Below are 16,718 nucleotides of genomic sequence, written 5' to 3'. Positions count from 1 at the left end.
CACTTCTATAATAAAGTCCCAGTCACTGTTCAGGCATTATCTATAAATAAATTTAAATGTTTTGTAAAAAAAATGGCTCTGTCGTAAATCCTATTACTCCACTGCTGAATATATAAATGATCGGACAGCCTGGGACTAGATTGTGATTATTTTATAGCGATGGAAATGACTGTGGAATATTGTATATTTATATTGAAAAGAGCGCAAAAAAAGAATGTTGGGAGAGTTTCTCGCGCCGTTTCTTCTCTCTCAGAGCGCCATTTATTTCCGAAGCGGTAGTGGTATCTAGTAGTGTAAGAAATGACATCAAAAAGAAGTCTAAAGGAATCAATTTTGAGAAAATAAATGCCTTTTATCATGCTCATCACCCGGATGTGTGGCTTTCCTCAATCCTCTACTTTGCGGTTTTCTGGCTATTTTCTGTCACATGCAAAGTTAACTTCCTTGTATTCCTGGTTTTACCAGGACGGTACTAAGTATATGACATGGGTATTATGTGAAAACAAAAATTTCTTTTAAATCCATCTAACAGCAATATATTAGGTGCATCCTTAATTTCCAAAAAACAAGCGTGTAAATGCTTGTGTGTCCATCTCTTACATAAAAAATTTCCAGCCCAGAATATGAAACAATACAGTTCACTCGTTGTGTTCTTTTCTAAGTCTAATCATTATCTTTTATTTCATTATCTGCCATTTTTTTAAAATAACTTCAAGCTCTTAGTAGATGGACGGCATTGCTAAGCTTCTGTTTCGAATAGCTCATTGCATTTATTATATTGGTTAGTTTTGAATGAATAAGGATATAGGAATATCTACAAGAGACCGCAAACTGTTTAGACTTGACAGTGATAAGTAGAATGCTATTAATCTCCAGTATATCCGAGGTCTTACAAAGACATTAAACGAAATGACGAAATGGCCAATATAGTGCGTAGTTCAGATGAAAGGGTTCATTGTATCGCGGCGGGTCCGGGCGGCTGTGTGCGGGGAGCCCGCGGCGTAGAGGATCGCGACCGAACACGTGTGATAAGCGACGACTATAGACCGTTACATAAATAGACGGAGAGGTCCCTACGTGTCACGTACAGATGTTTTTCTATGGACCTACAATGATACATGACTTAACTTATTCTCAAAGTTCGTTAACAACTCAATTCTCTTTAATGGCAATGTGAATAACAAAAACCGTTTCATAAACTATAAAATCGGGTGCTACCAGATCATTATTACATTAATCGTTAAGGTTATCGCACGCACATCTTTACTAAGACCACGCATTTACCTTGTTACGTTTCTGGTCTGCGCGACAACATAAGCGACGGTGAACACTTACCAGTCGGTGATTCGCAAGCTCATTTGTCCAACTCTTTAATAAAAAGAAAATTAACTTTTATGCCAATTACTCTATTTAAAGATATTATAACAAAAAACTTCAACTTTTCCGAAATGAGGTTGGTAAAATTTTTAGATAAAAATATGTAACATCTCTTCTGATATTTCAGATACTTATTAATAAAAGGAAACAGATTTTATAGAAATTTAAATTAATTCGTAAAATATTGTCAATATATAGCATGTCTTTATAGAAACATACGTATAACATTTAATTTGCTCACCAAAAGAATATACCGAATGGAGGATAAAAGTACACACAATCTTTTTATTAATGTAATGTTATATCCATACGATACATTTATCCACCTATTACTCTTAATAGATCTATGCCGTCATCCTTGTAGCTAATCTATAATTATTATTTAATTATCCATTACCGCTATAAGACTCGAGAGTTTGGTTTGAGTTCAGAACTAGTTCACCATTGGATAATGTTATCATATAAATTGTATAATAAAGATGTGATGTGATGTCGCGGTAGTACACAAACAGATGTCGTTCGTTCCGCTACTGAAGTTGCGCTTGCGCAACCAGCACAATACCTATACAGAGTTGCTTTTCAGTTTGCAGTTCAACGGTTTTATTTAAAAAGGTATAAAAGGTAACGTAAGGCATAAATGGTATCCAAGAGACGGGAAACGAAGGAAAGGTAGACATATTAGAAGGTGGGAGGACGATTTTAAAAGGATAGCAGAACCGGACTGGATGAGAGTAGCTAGAGACCGAATAAGATGGAAGTCCTTAGAGGAGGCCTTTGTCGAGAGACAAATTACTAGTTAAGCAAATCTAAATTTTATTTATAAGAAAAATTACTTATTATCAAAAGTAATAAATAGCCTTTAGAATTATTTTAATATAACAGATACTACTATGTTCTTTAGCTTCCCTGTTGGTTTTTGACCCTGATTAAGTAGTAATGCATCCCTTATCCCCTGTTGACAGATTGATCTGATATTTGGCACACATATTTAGTTTCGATGGCAATACAATAGAATATAACTTGAACTTAAAGTTTATTGCGTAGTGTAATCTCAATAAAACTAATGGGTATATTATATTTATTGATGTCTCTATAAATGTTTATGGTGTGAGTGCAATATGAAAATACATTTTAACATTTACTGAGTCGAATTTAGATACATATATATAGTAAATAGATTAAAAAATTATTCTGTGTATGTGAAAACTGTAAAAACATACTCAAACCATTCCAGTCGTATGTAGTGGAAATAACATAAATATAATGGAGCGTTTTCAATCCAAAGTGATCAGAATGATTCATAAGATACCTTACAAGATCAGCAATGGGCATAATATATACCTAGACCTAAGATTACCTACAGTAGGAGAACAAAACATATTATACTAATTTTAAAATTAATTTTAAGCTCACTCAGTTCATGATTTTGTTACTTAATTGTATTTGTATGTTCACTTGTTTTCCGCGATACAGGCTTGCTTAGAGCGGAAAGCGCTACTAATTTTGTATTTCAATGTCAATAAATATATTTTCTTTCTTTCTTTCTTTCATGAAATAAAAAATCTTAGGGATAATCATAATGATTTCGAAACACCCCAAAAATTAATAGGTCATGCTGCTGATATTTATATCGTGTTAACTCTGCAAAAGAGAGCTGTTACAGACAGTCTCTCAAAGAAAAATTAAAAGAAATAAATATTATGACTGTTCATTGACAGTACATTTATGAAAAACTTTTATACGTCCACCTTTTGCTCTTAATAGTGATTTTCATTATTATAAAACTAGAAATAAGGGACTGCTTGTAACTAATTCTAGTAGGCTTCATAAGATACGTAATAGCTTTAAAGGTAAATGTATACACTTTTATAATAAAGCACCAGCCACTGTTCAGGCTTTATATATAAATAAATTTAAATGTTCTATTATAAAATGGCTCCGTCGTAAATCCTCCTACTACACAGCTGAATATCTAAGCGATCGGCGAGCCAGCACTAGATTATGATTATTATATAGCAATATCAATTACAATACAATATTGTATATTTCATTTAAAAGAGCACAAAAAGAATCCTGGGAGAGTTTCTTGCGTCTCTTCTTCTCTTTCAGAGCGACATTTCACCAGCCAGAGGCTTCCGAAGCGGTAGTACTGTCTAGTATATTAGAAATGACATCAAAAAGATTCTAGAGGAATCAATTTTGAGAAAATAAATGCCTAATGACCACGGTCCTGGCAACAGCGACTGTGTTCAGTTCACCTGACTAAGGAGGCATAGTGTGACTAGCATACACACGTTATAAATAAAACAAACAACGAAGCACGTGGCCAATGGGTCACTCTCAACTATAAGATAATATTCCAGCGCAAACAGACAAAAAGTTTGCTCATTGTTGGAAATTACCAAAAGATCACGACAAATGGAATAAAGAGAGAAGAGAAAAAATTAATTATTGAAATACTGAAGTAACTGTCAAGTCATTACAACGATTTATATTTCAAATAAAATTTGGGTTATATTAACTGTTTATATATGTATATTATGTGTATAAATGTGAATTACCACATGATGAATAAAAAACAAATCGCTTAAAAATAAGCAAATTTATTACCAGCTCGATATAGATACACATTTAAAACAGTGCGCAAGGCGTGACGTTTAACACGTAGTGGTATAAGTTTAATAGCTGTATAGTAGGGAACTATTAATCAAAGCCTTCAGTTTCGACAAAACATTATTACTTTTGTACATCATTTGTTATATTTACTAATGGTTTATGGGATACTTGAGATTCCAGTACAATAATATCATTGATTATTTTGACATGTTTCAAATTTTCGATTTCATTTTCAGGGACGCCTAGTTCTACGGCATACAGACACAATGATATTTAAATATGCCTTTCTTTGTTTTTGTAAGTGAACACATCATTATAATTGGTGTCAAGTGTTGTTGGGCAACTTATATTTGATGTTATAATTTTCTTTTCTCAGGATTACGTAATAAAGTAAACTGTGTACTTTGGATAGCTAAATCCTAAAGTTATTGGTTATAAAAAACAAAATATCTGTCTTCATAAGCATGAACAATAGGATTAAGCTTTTGTTGAATCTGTTGCAACTTTTACAAGAGTATCTTTAGTTCCTTAACGATTGCTTATAGACAACTCTTGTATTTACTATTCAAATTAAATAATTTGTCACAAAGTTTTATATTATTACAATAGAGAAACGAATGCTATTGCAATGCATAATAACAAATTCAGTTTTAATTTTTAATAAATATAAATCACGCCAAGCATTGAATAATAGGCTCCTATAAATTATAGCAACGTCTTCATCACCAACAGTTGGTTCATATTTAAAACCGCATCAGCCGTTAACTCTTTTGTTCTCAATAACTCCACACACTTGTCCACTATCCAGATTTATGATCTGATCAAAGGAAATATCTCCACCATCATTATTTTCTTCACAAATCCCATATACCGAAATTAAGTTTTGTGCTAATTATAATAGAGTCTAATTCTGATCCAAGTTTATTTTGAAGATGTTACACCTATGATGGTAATAGAATTAATTGTGAGTCACGAGGATGCTATTTTGTCATGTTCGTATTCAAAAGTCAATAATGACGATGAGTCAGTCCACCTTGATTTTATATTTGAAATATTGTCTATCTTCTTGTCGTTATGAGTCATACTAACAGTGTTTCGGAATAATACTTTTCTAATACTCACAATGAATTGTGATTAAATTGTGAAATCAGTTACATAATTACATATGTACTAGACTACATTGTGACTAAACAACATTTTTTGTACATTTTGAGCGTATATTTTATAAGAAAGTTTATTTGTTAGTATGATATATTTTGGTTAAATTCGATTAAATTGTTATTATTATTACTTAATAAATAATTAGATCCCTCTTGATTGAAGGCTTCTTCTAGTGCTTTCCATTAGGTTCTATTGTTTCCTTCTTCCACCCAGTAATAAAACTTAAGCAAATATTGTCGTATTAATGTTGCGCATATTTATGACTAGCTTGCTTTGTGGAGAAATTCTTAAAATAAGTTAACTTTCACTTTATATCTTATGATGATTTTATAAACAGGGTTTGTATGTTTCATTGTATATTCATATCATGGCTAAATGGTGTGAGGCAATGTAAATGGAGTCATTATCTAACTCCAGCTTCCAAAATTTATTATTAATTATGAACTTATTCGAAGATAACAATAAATAGTAATCTATGTAGCTAAAGGTATATTTGTCTACGCAACTTGCCGTTCGTCTGTTGGACAAAATCTTTAAAATTGTCGATTATGACACTTTGTATCAAAATGATTCTTTTTCTTAAATTACATAGTTCCAATGTGATCCAATGCCGCATGTTTACTTTAGTAGGAAGGATCATCCAGTTCATCTTTTGATGTTAATACGCAGTGAACGCATTTATAAAAACGTTCCCTGTTAATACGTCTTCAAATTTGCTTCAATAGTAGGTGACAATCCAGAATTTAATTATTTCACTGGAGAAAAAGCGAAATTTAGCTAAACAATGAAAGAATTTGTTACGATGAGTGAGTACTGTGAGTTATTACTTCTGGTGGTGATGAAGCAATTTCCCTTCAAGGTATTTTCGCTGCATCATCGTTTATGTCTCAATCATCACCTCTTATTGAGATCTATCAATTTCGTATGAATACTAAGTGTGATATACCATAAATTACCACGTCTACGGAAAGGATAATTGAATTGGAAACAGTGGACAAAATTTTAGTTAGTTTCCTTCTTGACGAAATGTTGAGATCAGGAGAAATTATAAATATTTAAAAGATCCACTAAGATCTTTGAACACTTGATCAAAATCAAACGCCCACACCCCCGCTCATTATTGTAAGACCGCCGTGTCGACGACATAGCCTCACGTAAATTTTTCGACATTTTTTGGGTAGAACAAACGAAATAGCTTGGAACTAACACATTTTTAGATTAATGAGTATAATTAAAACCTTTACTTTGACATTAAACACAAAATCTAACATGAATTCAATACAGTCTGCTGTAATTCATATTTTGTTTGAAGTCAAAAGTCAAGGTTAAAGTTCTTTATTAGATAGAAACATTCACAAGTAAGAGTTGAACAAAGCATTAAACGATTAGCTCAGTTGGTTAGAACATCGGCACGGAACGCCGGAGGTCGTGGGTTCGAGTCCTGCATCGTTCATAAAATGTTGTTTTTACAATTTTATTTGTGTATTAATCCTAGAAGTGAGGGTTATCACTTTAAAAACATAACAAATTCACAAGTAAAGTTGTTACTTTATGAGTAGGCACATATTTCGTCTTGACAGATATGCAAATATTTTAGTGGTTTCGTTTTATAATCAATAATTACTAACCTCACTAACGTAATACAATCAATAATTACTGCTACATTTAATTTGACCAACGTTACCTAAAAAACCCTACAAAATACAATTACAATAATTAATGAAATGTAGTAAAAATAATCACATAAATTTATAATATTAAATAAACATAGTATTAGTGCCAGTTACCACTTCGTTTGATAATATTCATTAATCGTTAAGAGTGTGACCTTATAATATGCTTAATAAAAAAAAATGTTATTCCGCGATTTGCTTTATTTTATATAAAGGCCTTCTTCATGGCGAGTTTCGCCATAGTCACCACGCTTAGCAGGCGGGTTGGCGATCTTAGAAGATGGTGACGACTCCCACGGAAGGATATGAGGTAGTATTCTGGTGCGACACCACACCCTTAAGACCATATTTCATGGGATCATTTCCATAGATAGCTCTTGACACTTATTCAATATGCTGTTATCATTTTAGTGTTACAAGGGAGCATGAGCGATATGAACTTATATGTCCCCTTATTCCATAAGAAAAAACAACATACAGAAGTATCTATCGAAATAAATATAAAAGGAAAATCAAAGTTAAGTTAACATTAAGAAAGTTCGATAGACATTTTATTGTTAGCATTATCAAAACTGGCCGCCGCGTTGAGTTTAACGTAGACACACAGAAACATAGATCAAAACACTGATTGATATAAACATTTGCGTCAAACGCAAACGACTACAAAAATTCCATGTCTCCTCATAACTGGCTCTAGGTGCGTCACCTCCATTGTCCAATTAAAATAGAAGTCGACCCCTCTCGTGTCACTTCACACTAGATATTAATTACACAAACGCCACCATTACAATACTTTATTCTTGTCTTTCAAAACTTTTAAATCGTCCTCGTCATACTCAATACATCAATTTGACATTTCTGACAGCAGCCTTAACACCGATTATCTACCTTATCCAGATGTCATTTAGGATAATATTCCCGTGGTGTTTTATGGAATTTCCAAAAGTTTCTCTTCAAGAGGAATTATTAGTAATGATGTAACAGTTGATTTTGTTTATGGGCCATCGTATCATCGTTATTTATATATTGTATTGATGTAAGTATATTTATTAGGATTAAAGATTATTTATGGCGTTTGTGATTCGACGAGGTGTTTGTGTTTAGCGAGGGCCGGCGAGTGTTTTATTATGTTGAGGGATTGAGCATCGATACAAATCATCTAAATACACTACAATAAAGTACAAATACATACATACATAGTACAAGTACATTTTACTATAGACGTCTAAGAAAATAAAATGGTAGTTGGATTCATAGCTGGGGAATGAATTACTCTAGGAGCGAGTGTCATCAGCGGCTCTCCATAAATAGAAAGCTCTGCACTGTGGACAATTGGTGATTATTGTAAGAGCTGTTAAGATTGATGTTATGGACACCTAGCACAATGCAATAACGGTCCTTGCACCTATAGAAATCTAAATAAGATAGTAACGATTGTTTAAGGCAACACTAAATGCCAGCGACCCTGAGCGATGTGACTTCACTGCTGCCAGCCCGCTATTTTACAATTCTCATTATTGGTAATCGGAATAAATGTACCTACACAAAAAAGTACAAGCTATAGGAATAACTTTTCTGAGAGTAGTATTAAACAAATGCGTCATGCCGAGAAAAAACTTGTTTAACTGCAAAGAAAAGTGGTAGTTCAAAATAGATCTGAATTGTTAACTATAACCAATAGCAAGCATAAGCAACCTATAAATAAGACTTAAAGGTATGTAACAGGATAAAATAGTGTTGTCAAAAAACTTGTCTAAAAACACATTGTTTGTGTGTTTTTTGCTTACACTTCGCCTTAAGTGCTTGATCCTTGCGGGCCGACTGTCGCTTATACCTACATTTATTACATTCGCTGCGTGCATTCTAACGCTCTGGATGTTGCAGTACTTGTGCAGCATAAGTGAGCAAAATGAAGGCAATACGAGTACAAATAAATTATAAATGTTATTGTGAAATATTATAACCATGTATGTGTATTATTTTTATTTGGTACTAGCTGACCCGACAGACGTTGTTCTGTATATAATAAATAAAATAATGTTTTTATATGAATTTGTCATAACATCAAAAATTACTTCGTAAAATATGCACCCTGCTGTCGTAATGAAATTGTTTCACAGCAGAACTGTCAAACCGTGCGTCAGTAAATTCTCTCATAGAAATTATGTATGGACATATCAAAGGAAAAACAAATTTGTGTTTTTATTTAATTTAGCAGCATTTTCCTATCTATTCACTTCTTCCACAAATAATTCACGACAAAAATTAGCCAAATCGGTCCAGGCGTTCTCGAGTTTTAGCGAGACTAAGGAACAGCAATTCATTTTTAAATATATAGATAAGACATACTGAAACACGTTTCACGTTTGCCGTTTCGATTAATACTAATTAACTAATCACTCGCTGGTGGTCTATAAGTCATCTTGTCATATAAGTCAATTCCGTCCAACATTTCTACATGACCCGCCTAACAAAACCTCTCAACCCTTGTTGTTCACGACGACTAATAGTTTATAGATTGCCCGAGCTCATCCTTTGGTCGTACTGCGTAGCGGTCTGAAACCTCTATAGCAACAATATCTTACACCTCTGTAGGTATATCGAAATTATCTTAAAAGGCCAATTTTTTTTTAACGAGTCTTCTAGTAAGTTCTGAATTCCTTCTGATCTATCGTTTAGTCTGGTACCAGCCAACTTAGATATGCAAAGGCCCATGCACAAAAGGCACATTCCTTCCTCTCCCTTGAACAGTAGCAGTCACATTCAGTAACAATAAGTTCGTTCAAATAGTTTTTTTTAAGTTATTTATCGACTTGATGACTTAGTTAACTCGATAATATGTATTTATTTAGTTTAATGATCCATTGGCAAAAAATGTGCATGGCAGCGGGAGAATGGGAGAGGTTTTATGTACGACTTCTTCTCTTGCTCCATTAGTATTTTAAAAGGTATTAACACCACCATGGTGATTAAATTGACATCAAAAAAATCCTCAAGAAATCAATTTTGAATTTAAACGATGATTCTTATCTAGACCTATCTTAATCTAATCAAGATAAACATATTTAAATAAGTGATATACCACTGACTTATTTTGAGATCTCTACAACTTATATTATACAATAATTACTTAAAATTTAAAAAAGAACCACAGGAAAGTTTTGTCACGTTAAAGCAAGTCAGTTATAAAATCCACACGGACAAAGTTGAGGGAATAACATAGCGTTATATAATTTAGCGTGCCGCTTGGCATTCAATCAGAATGTGACGTGTAATTATTTTAATTAACATAAACGTCTATGAACTGTGGTGTAATCCATTAATGTTATTATTTTAACATTTCACCCTCCGTGCCCACTCCGTGCTTCATGCTCTGTGAGGGCTTGATTTGGAACTTAAGTTGACGGCTTGAGCTGGGTTTGTGTCTTCGTAACTATTATGTTGTAAAGACGAATATTGATAAAATATATTAATGGGTTATTTATTTGGGTTGGCTAAGGGTATTTATAGGAGATGAAATTATTATTTTTCTGTGATTCGATTTTTTAATAGTGTTAAATAATAAATTTTCTTTCATTTTGTGTGTACATTCGACTATTCCAATGGAATGGAGGCAAGTTCTTGTACTTGCATTTGCTAGTACTTGGCTGGGCAAAATAATGCTATTTAGCAGTATTTTGCCCAGCCATAACCAAAACCACGTACGTGTACAAAAGTGTAGTTATACTTCGACGACTAGTGTTTGGTTACCCTTACTCCTGAACTCATAGGTTGCGGGTGAGGGTCCCGGTAGGTGCCAATACTTCTTTAACTAATTTGAATGTTTGTTTCCGAGTTGTGGATGTTAATATTATTATGTATCTTTTTTTATCGTTCTCAAGCACCCACAGTACAGGCCATGCCTAGTTTGGGGCTAGTTAATTTATGCGAATTTCGATTTTACTTCCTTAAAAATTTACCTAACATTATGATCACTTCGTTGCTCGTCTATTAACAACCTTTTACTCAATAAATCGTAGAGAAAACAAGTTGAAATTAACGCGCCTAAATTATATTATTAACAAAACTGTATTTTGCTTCTCATGTCTATGAACACTATTAAAAATCATACATTTAAAGGTGCTTGTTCTTCTTTAAATTCTTCATAAAATGGCGAAAGAGATTTCACCTGTAAAATCTTAGACTTACAATAATTTGTTAATATGTGTGTTAAAATACTAAGGATCTTCCAAGCGTGGCTGACTGCTTACGAATTGTCAATCAAAATCGGTAACAGTTACAATCGATTCGCTTATTTATATTTTATTATTTCTTCTATGTTGCTGTATATCCGTTAGGGCTGATGCTATTTTCTCTCGCACGCTTTGTTCGTCTATGCGCAATATGTTTTTTTTTATTGAAAAGGAGGACAAACGAGCGCACGGGTCACCTGGTGTTTAGTGATCACCGCCGCCCACATTATCTTGCAACACCCGAGGAAACACAAGAGCGTTGCCGATCTTCAAGGAAGGTGTACGCGTTTTTTTAAGGTACCCATGTCGTATCGTTACGGAAACACCGCACAAGGAAGCTCATTCCACAGCTTTGTAGTACATGGAAGAAAGCTCCTTGAAAACCGTGGTGGGGATGATAACCTAACTTGTGGCGTGTCGTGGGATGGTGGAATTCTTCAGCAGGAATCCCAAACGAAGGAAGTTTTGTGAAAAGCGCCCTGTGCCATACACTATCAAAGGCCTTCGCTATATCCAGGCTAACTGCCAGGCCCCTTGCTTTCGATAGCCGCCGCCCATCTATGTGTTAGGTACAGGTCCAGAAGATCGCCTGCCGACCGAAAGTAACACTGCAGTCTGAACTACTCTTATACTTAAACAAAAGATTTTATATTGCTACCAGGCGAACATAAATAATCAAGGGATAGTATCTATTTGAAGAGTGACGCACATCTGTAGTTTCATGCGCAAGGAACGCTCGCTCTTATCTTCTTCTTTATGGTATCATTAAGTATATCTATCTCACAGCGTATGTTATTACAAATGGAGGTACACAATACTGTGCTGTTGTCAATGAAGCTCGTTAAAACAATGAATGTATTTTGATTGTTTTACTTTATAATGTTATCTACATAGTTGACTTGAATAGGCTGAGCTGTATATGGATTTATTTGTCCTGGCTTACCTGACTGTAAGTGATCACCACGACCTAACATCTCTTTTACACTTTCACAAAACATATTGGTACGTGGCGTGGCATTGCACGAGGGCTCTGATGCTTACTTTAGATTTTCATTTCTTGGATCTTTAATGGCAAAATATAAAATCGAATTGTATAATAAGCATAATTATAATGAACTTTTATTCATAATATTATCCTTAAGATCTGATTAATCTTAATTGTAATTCTAATTAAATGTTCTGGAATGTCAGAATTAATGCCTGAAACAAATTTTATAGCAATCACTCCACTTAACAGAATTTCATTAGAGCATTCCGACCCGGTTCATGACTTAAATTAAATATTTAAACATCATTTTGATACTTTTGACAACAATTCGAAGAACACTTTGAACACCTATCTATATTATATAATATTTATTACGATTTAATTATAATTATCATTATTTGTCTTATGAAGGCTTGCTTCAAGGAGGCCATTCATAACAAAGTAACTCTCTTTTATAACAAAAAGGCCATTAACAAAATCACTCATTAGCAAGTACTTAAATACATTAAGATGTTGTTTTATTTAAATTTGAGCTTTTATCGTGAGGCAGCGAAGTCAAAACAAAAATACATAAAGAAGCCTTCCTAACCTTGAGAATTTTCCGGAGCTCGAATAAGATTTCGTTAACATTTGTTAATGAATGTTAATGACCAACATAATGCCTTCCTATCTATTGTACTTTAAACATGATAGCTTTACATAAACACGTCTAAAATATGTTAGCATTAAACTTACGTTTATCTAACGGCTTGGAACGACCTTAGTTTAAATGATCAAATCGTCATTTCCGGCAGGAGCGGGCAAGCTTCCAACATGGAAAGCCGGAAGTTGTCCCAGCTATGTATTTAATGAATCGAATGGAAAAAATTGTTCAAATATCGTTTTCCGGGTCCCTAGTTTTCGAGTAGCTTATTATTTAGAATTGCAGTATATTTTGTTATTTTAAATATGTTTATAATCTATATTTTTATGCATATTAAAATAATATATTATGCCATATCTGAGGGTACATGACATATTAGAAAAAAAAAACAATTTATGCACCTTGCCTTCTTGTAACCAATGCAAAAGTAGTTTTTATACTTAATAAAATAAATTATGTCTGTTATTTGTGCAAGCTAATGGACGCAACGGCTTAAACGATTATAATAGAGCTTAGTCTTTTTGCACTCATCTTGTGGGCTTTTTATAAAAATATGGATTAAAATGTAATATCGTACAATAAAAACTTATAGTTAAAGAGCCTGAGGGTGTCGCTCAATTTCCAGTCTGTGGTGTCATTAAGAATATCAAATATGTATTAATAACCTTTGCAACACAATCGTAATTTTTTTTCAATTCTTTTAAATTTCGAAACAAATTTTATTTTTACATTTTCTGAAATCATTTTGTAAAAGCATATACATTGCCGAATAAAAGTCTTACTAACTCGACATAACCGAGTAGTAGGCATAACAAGTGTTTGTTTCTGTTTCGTGTTAACATTATGATTGTCGCAGTTTCTAGCAAATTCCTTAATGTTCTCATGGATAAATAGAACATTATCAAGAATATAATATTGAGATGCAACAGTCAAAATGTTAATTTTTTGCCACTTAACAATTCTTTAGGACCTAGGTTATAAATAGCGCGAACAGCCCTCTTCTGGAGCACCAAGATGGTATTAATATCGTCTGCATTACCCCATAACAATATGCCATAGGACATAATACTATGAATATAACTAAAGTATACTAGTCGTGCCATATCTATGTCAGTTAATGGTCTATTTTTTTTATCGCATATGCTATAGAACTAAGCCTATTCGCCGATTCTTCAATATGGGGGCCCGATTGCAATTTCGGTTAGAATTGGTTAATAAGCAAAGTAGTTACGTTAATTGAAATGATACACCGAAATCTATGTGGACAAAGCCACGGCTGTCACTCATACTATATAATAATAATAATAAAGCCATTTAATTCCGAACTAAAAAACATTTAACATTTGAATTACCAATAATCTTAAGCTAAAAAGTATAAACTATAAAATGTCTCTCAGTTCGGCGTGCCGATTGGCAAAGGCCTCCTCCAACGATTTCCACTCTTTTCAGTTTTGGGCAACTCTTCTCCAGTTAGGTCCTGGTGTCAATTTTATTTCATCTTCCCACCTTGTGTGTTGTCTTCCTCGTTTTCTTTTGCCATCTCTTGGGTACCATTCGGAAAGTCTTTTGCTCCATTTCCCCACTTTATCTCGCATCATGTGCTCTGCCCATCTCCACTTTTGTTGGTCGATTCGTTTGAGTACGTCGGTAAGTTTCGTAATTTTCCTTAGGTCAGTGTTTCTTATCTTATCCTGCAGTTTATAACCGGCCATACTCCTCTCCATTGATCTCTGTGTAATGGCAAATTTCTCTCTCAGTGTTTTGGTTAGGGTCCAAGTTTCGCAGGCATATGTTAGGCAAGGTAATATGCAGGTATTGAAACTTCTCGTTTTTATATACATACTTAAGTCTTTTGACTTCATAATTTCTTTAACGACCTAACCATGACCATCTTACGACCAGTATTTTTTCCAACTTGTTGCAATCCTGAGATTTATTTCTTTCGTCATTTGAGCTTCCATAGAGATAACTTGGCCTAGGTATATGTAATCTTTTACATATTCTAGAAATTCGTCTTTGATTTTTATATTGAGTTTTGTTGAGTTAGTCATTATTTTAGTCTTACTGGTGTTCATTTTTAGTCCAACCTTCATGCTCTCTTCTTCCAAATCGTTTAACATGTACTCAAGGTTTTTAGGGCATTCTTCAAGTAATACAAGGTCATCAGCAAATCTTAGATGGTTCAATTTTGATCCATTTATATTGATGCCAAATTTGTCCCAGTTTAAATTGCGGAAGATATTTTCCAGAAGTGCTGAAAACACTCATACTATAATATATATTAAATATCTATTATACTAATTTATTTCAACAGTCGTAGATAATTGGTTGAACAACTTTACTCCCACCATTTAGTCGGTTTTTGACAAGCCTTCTCGTTGCGAAGCCAGTCGGTTGAGTAGTTAAGGCTCGAACGAGCAACAGACACACAGACATTTACGAAGTACATTATTATACTGTTTCTTCTTCTCGACCATTTTCTTCATTGCTGTCGTGCTTGTGAAAATATTGCATATTGCTATTTCCCTCCGTTATATTATAAAAAATATCGAGGGACCAGTTATTTACTAAGTGGTCATCGTTACCCGGGTTTGCTTCCCCAATAGTCACCAGTTATTGAAATTTCTTTCTGCTATTGATATACTAGACAAATACAAATCTCAAAAAGCATCTTGTGTTCATTAATAAAATATCTTAAACTCAAAAGCACATTCCTTCGCATTAAAGTTTATTAAAAAGTTTTCAAGTTCGATCAAAGCCGAAAATAATAGCAGTAATAATTCGGCAAATTTCCAAAGAGCGGATGCGAAATTCCCAACAAAATTATCGTTTAACTTTTGAGCGTCGAGAAAAGTTACGGCACTCTAAATAATAATTAGAAGTGGTGGACATTTCGCTTTGAAATTTGTTTATTTTGGAAATAAAGCGGGCCAAGAAGGGACGAGGGAATGGCGAAAGTTTCATGCGATGTTTGCTCAATTCAACGAATTTGGGAGTTGTGAGCCCGTAATGGAACTTCTCATTTTTATGTGTGGGGCTATTGTTGGTGCGTGTTTATATTTGTTGAAGTCGGATAAGCGCTTTTAACTTATTCTAGCAAATATTTACGTGCTGAGTCACAATGCATACTCTTGTGTCGATTGAATAAGGCAATTAGTGTCTTACCACTTATCATATAAATGGACTGCAATATCGTTCCAGAACTTTAGTAATAGAATTGTGAATATGGGAGACCCCGCAGTTTCTCACCGATCAGTCTGTCACCAGCACACAACCCTTCTGATACTACCAGCCTTCTGTAGCAGACCGCGACCCCACTTATCACTTGATACAAAAATGTACACGAATATACTGATTTCCCCTTCGCAAGGTATCAAAATTTATAAAGCTAACAAATTCTTCAATTTAGATACTCCTCTTTTAGGTTCAGTGAAGCATCGCCCGTTATGCTCTTTTTCATCCGCAAAATTTAAGTCTACTTCGCTTTACAATATTTTAACACTTAACAAAACATTGTTTACTTTGTACAACTGTTCTTAAATGGCCAGTGAAAGTTAATATTTTTAATAATTTATGTAAAAAAATTTTGAGTGGCAAATGAAATGAGTAAACCATCTAATGGAAACAATAGCGAAAATATATTTTCCTCGTGAAAAGGGCGGCAAAGTCAGACCATGACACCAGGTTAAAGAGACAAATTAAAAAATAATTCGAAGAGTTTTTAATTGAAGTAATCCGCGAAGTGGTGAGTTGGCGAGTGGTGACACGGTGATGGCTAATGGCGAGGGACGTTGACTGATGAGGAACGATTCTATTCGGACAGTTTATGATAGACTTCGAGCGGAAACGACCCACTGTGCTGATACACGCAGCGGTTTTAACACGCACTACAAAGGTGCTATTTGATTTTATAAGATACCAATTAGTTTACCTTATTAACACCTGCACAGGCTGCCGGCAGGAATATGTTACATTTCAATGCAATTCCGATTCCTGTTGGTCCTGTACCCTGTATACTATGACCGATC

Source organism: Leptidea sinapis, chromosome 46 (genome assembly GCF_905404315.1).
Source record: "Leptidea sinapis chromosome 46, ilLepSina1.1, whole genome shotgun sequence".
In the NCBI taxonomy this organism is placed as follows: domain Eukaryota; kingdom Metazoa; phylum Arthropoda; class Insecta; order Lepidoptera; family Pieridae; genus Leptidea; species Leptidea sinapis.
The sequence above is the reverse complement of the archived record's forward strand: the minus strand, read 5'-3'. Positions refer to the sequence as shown.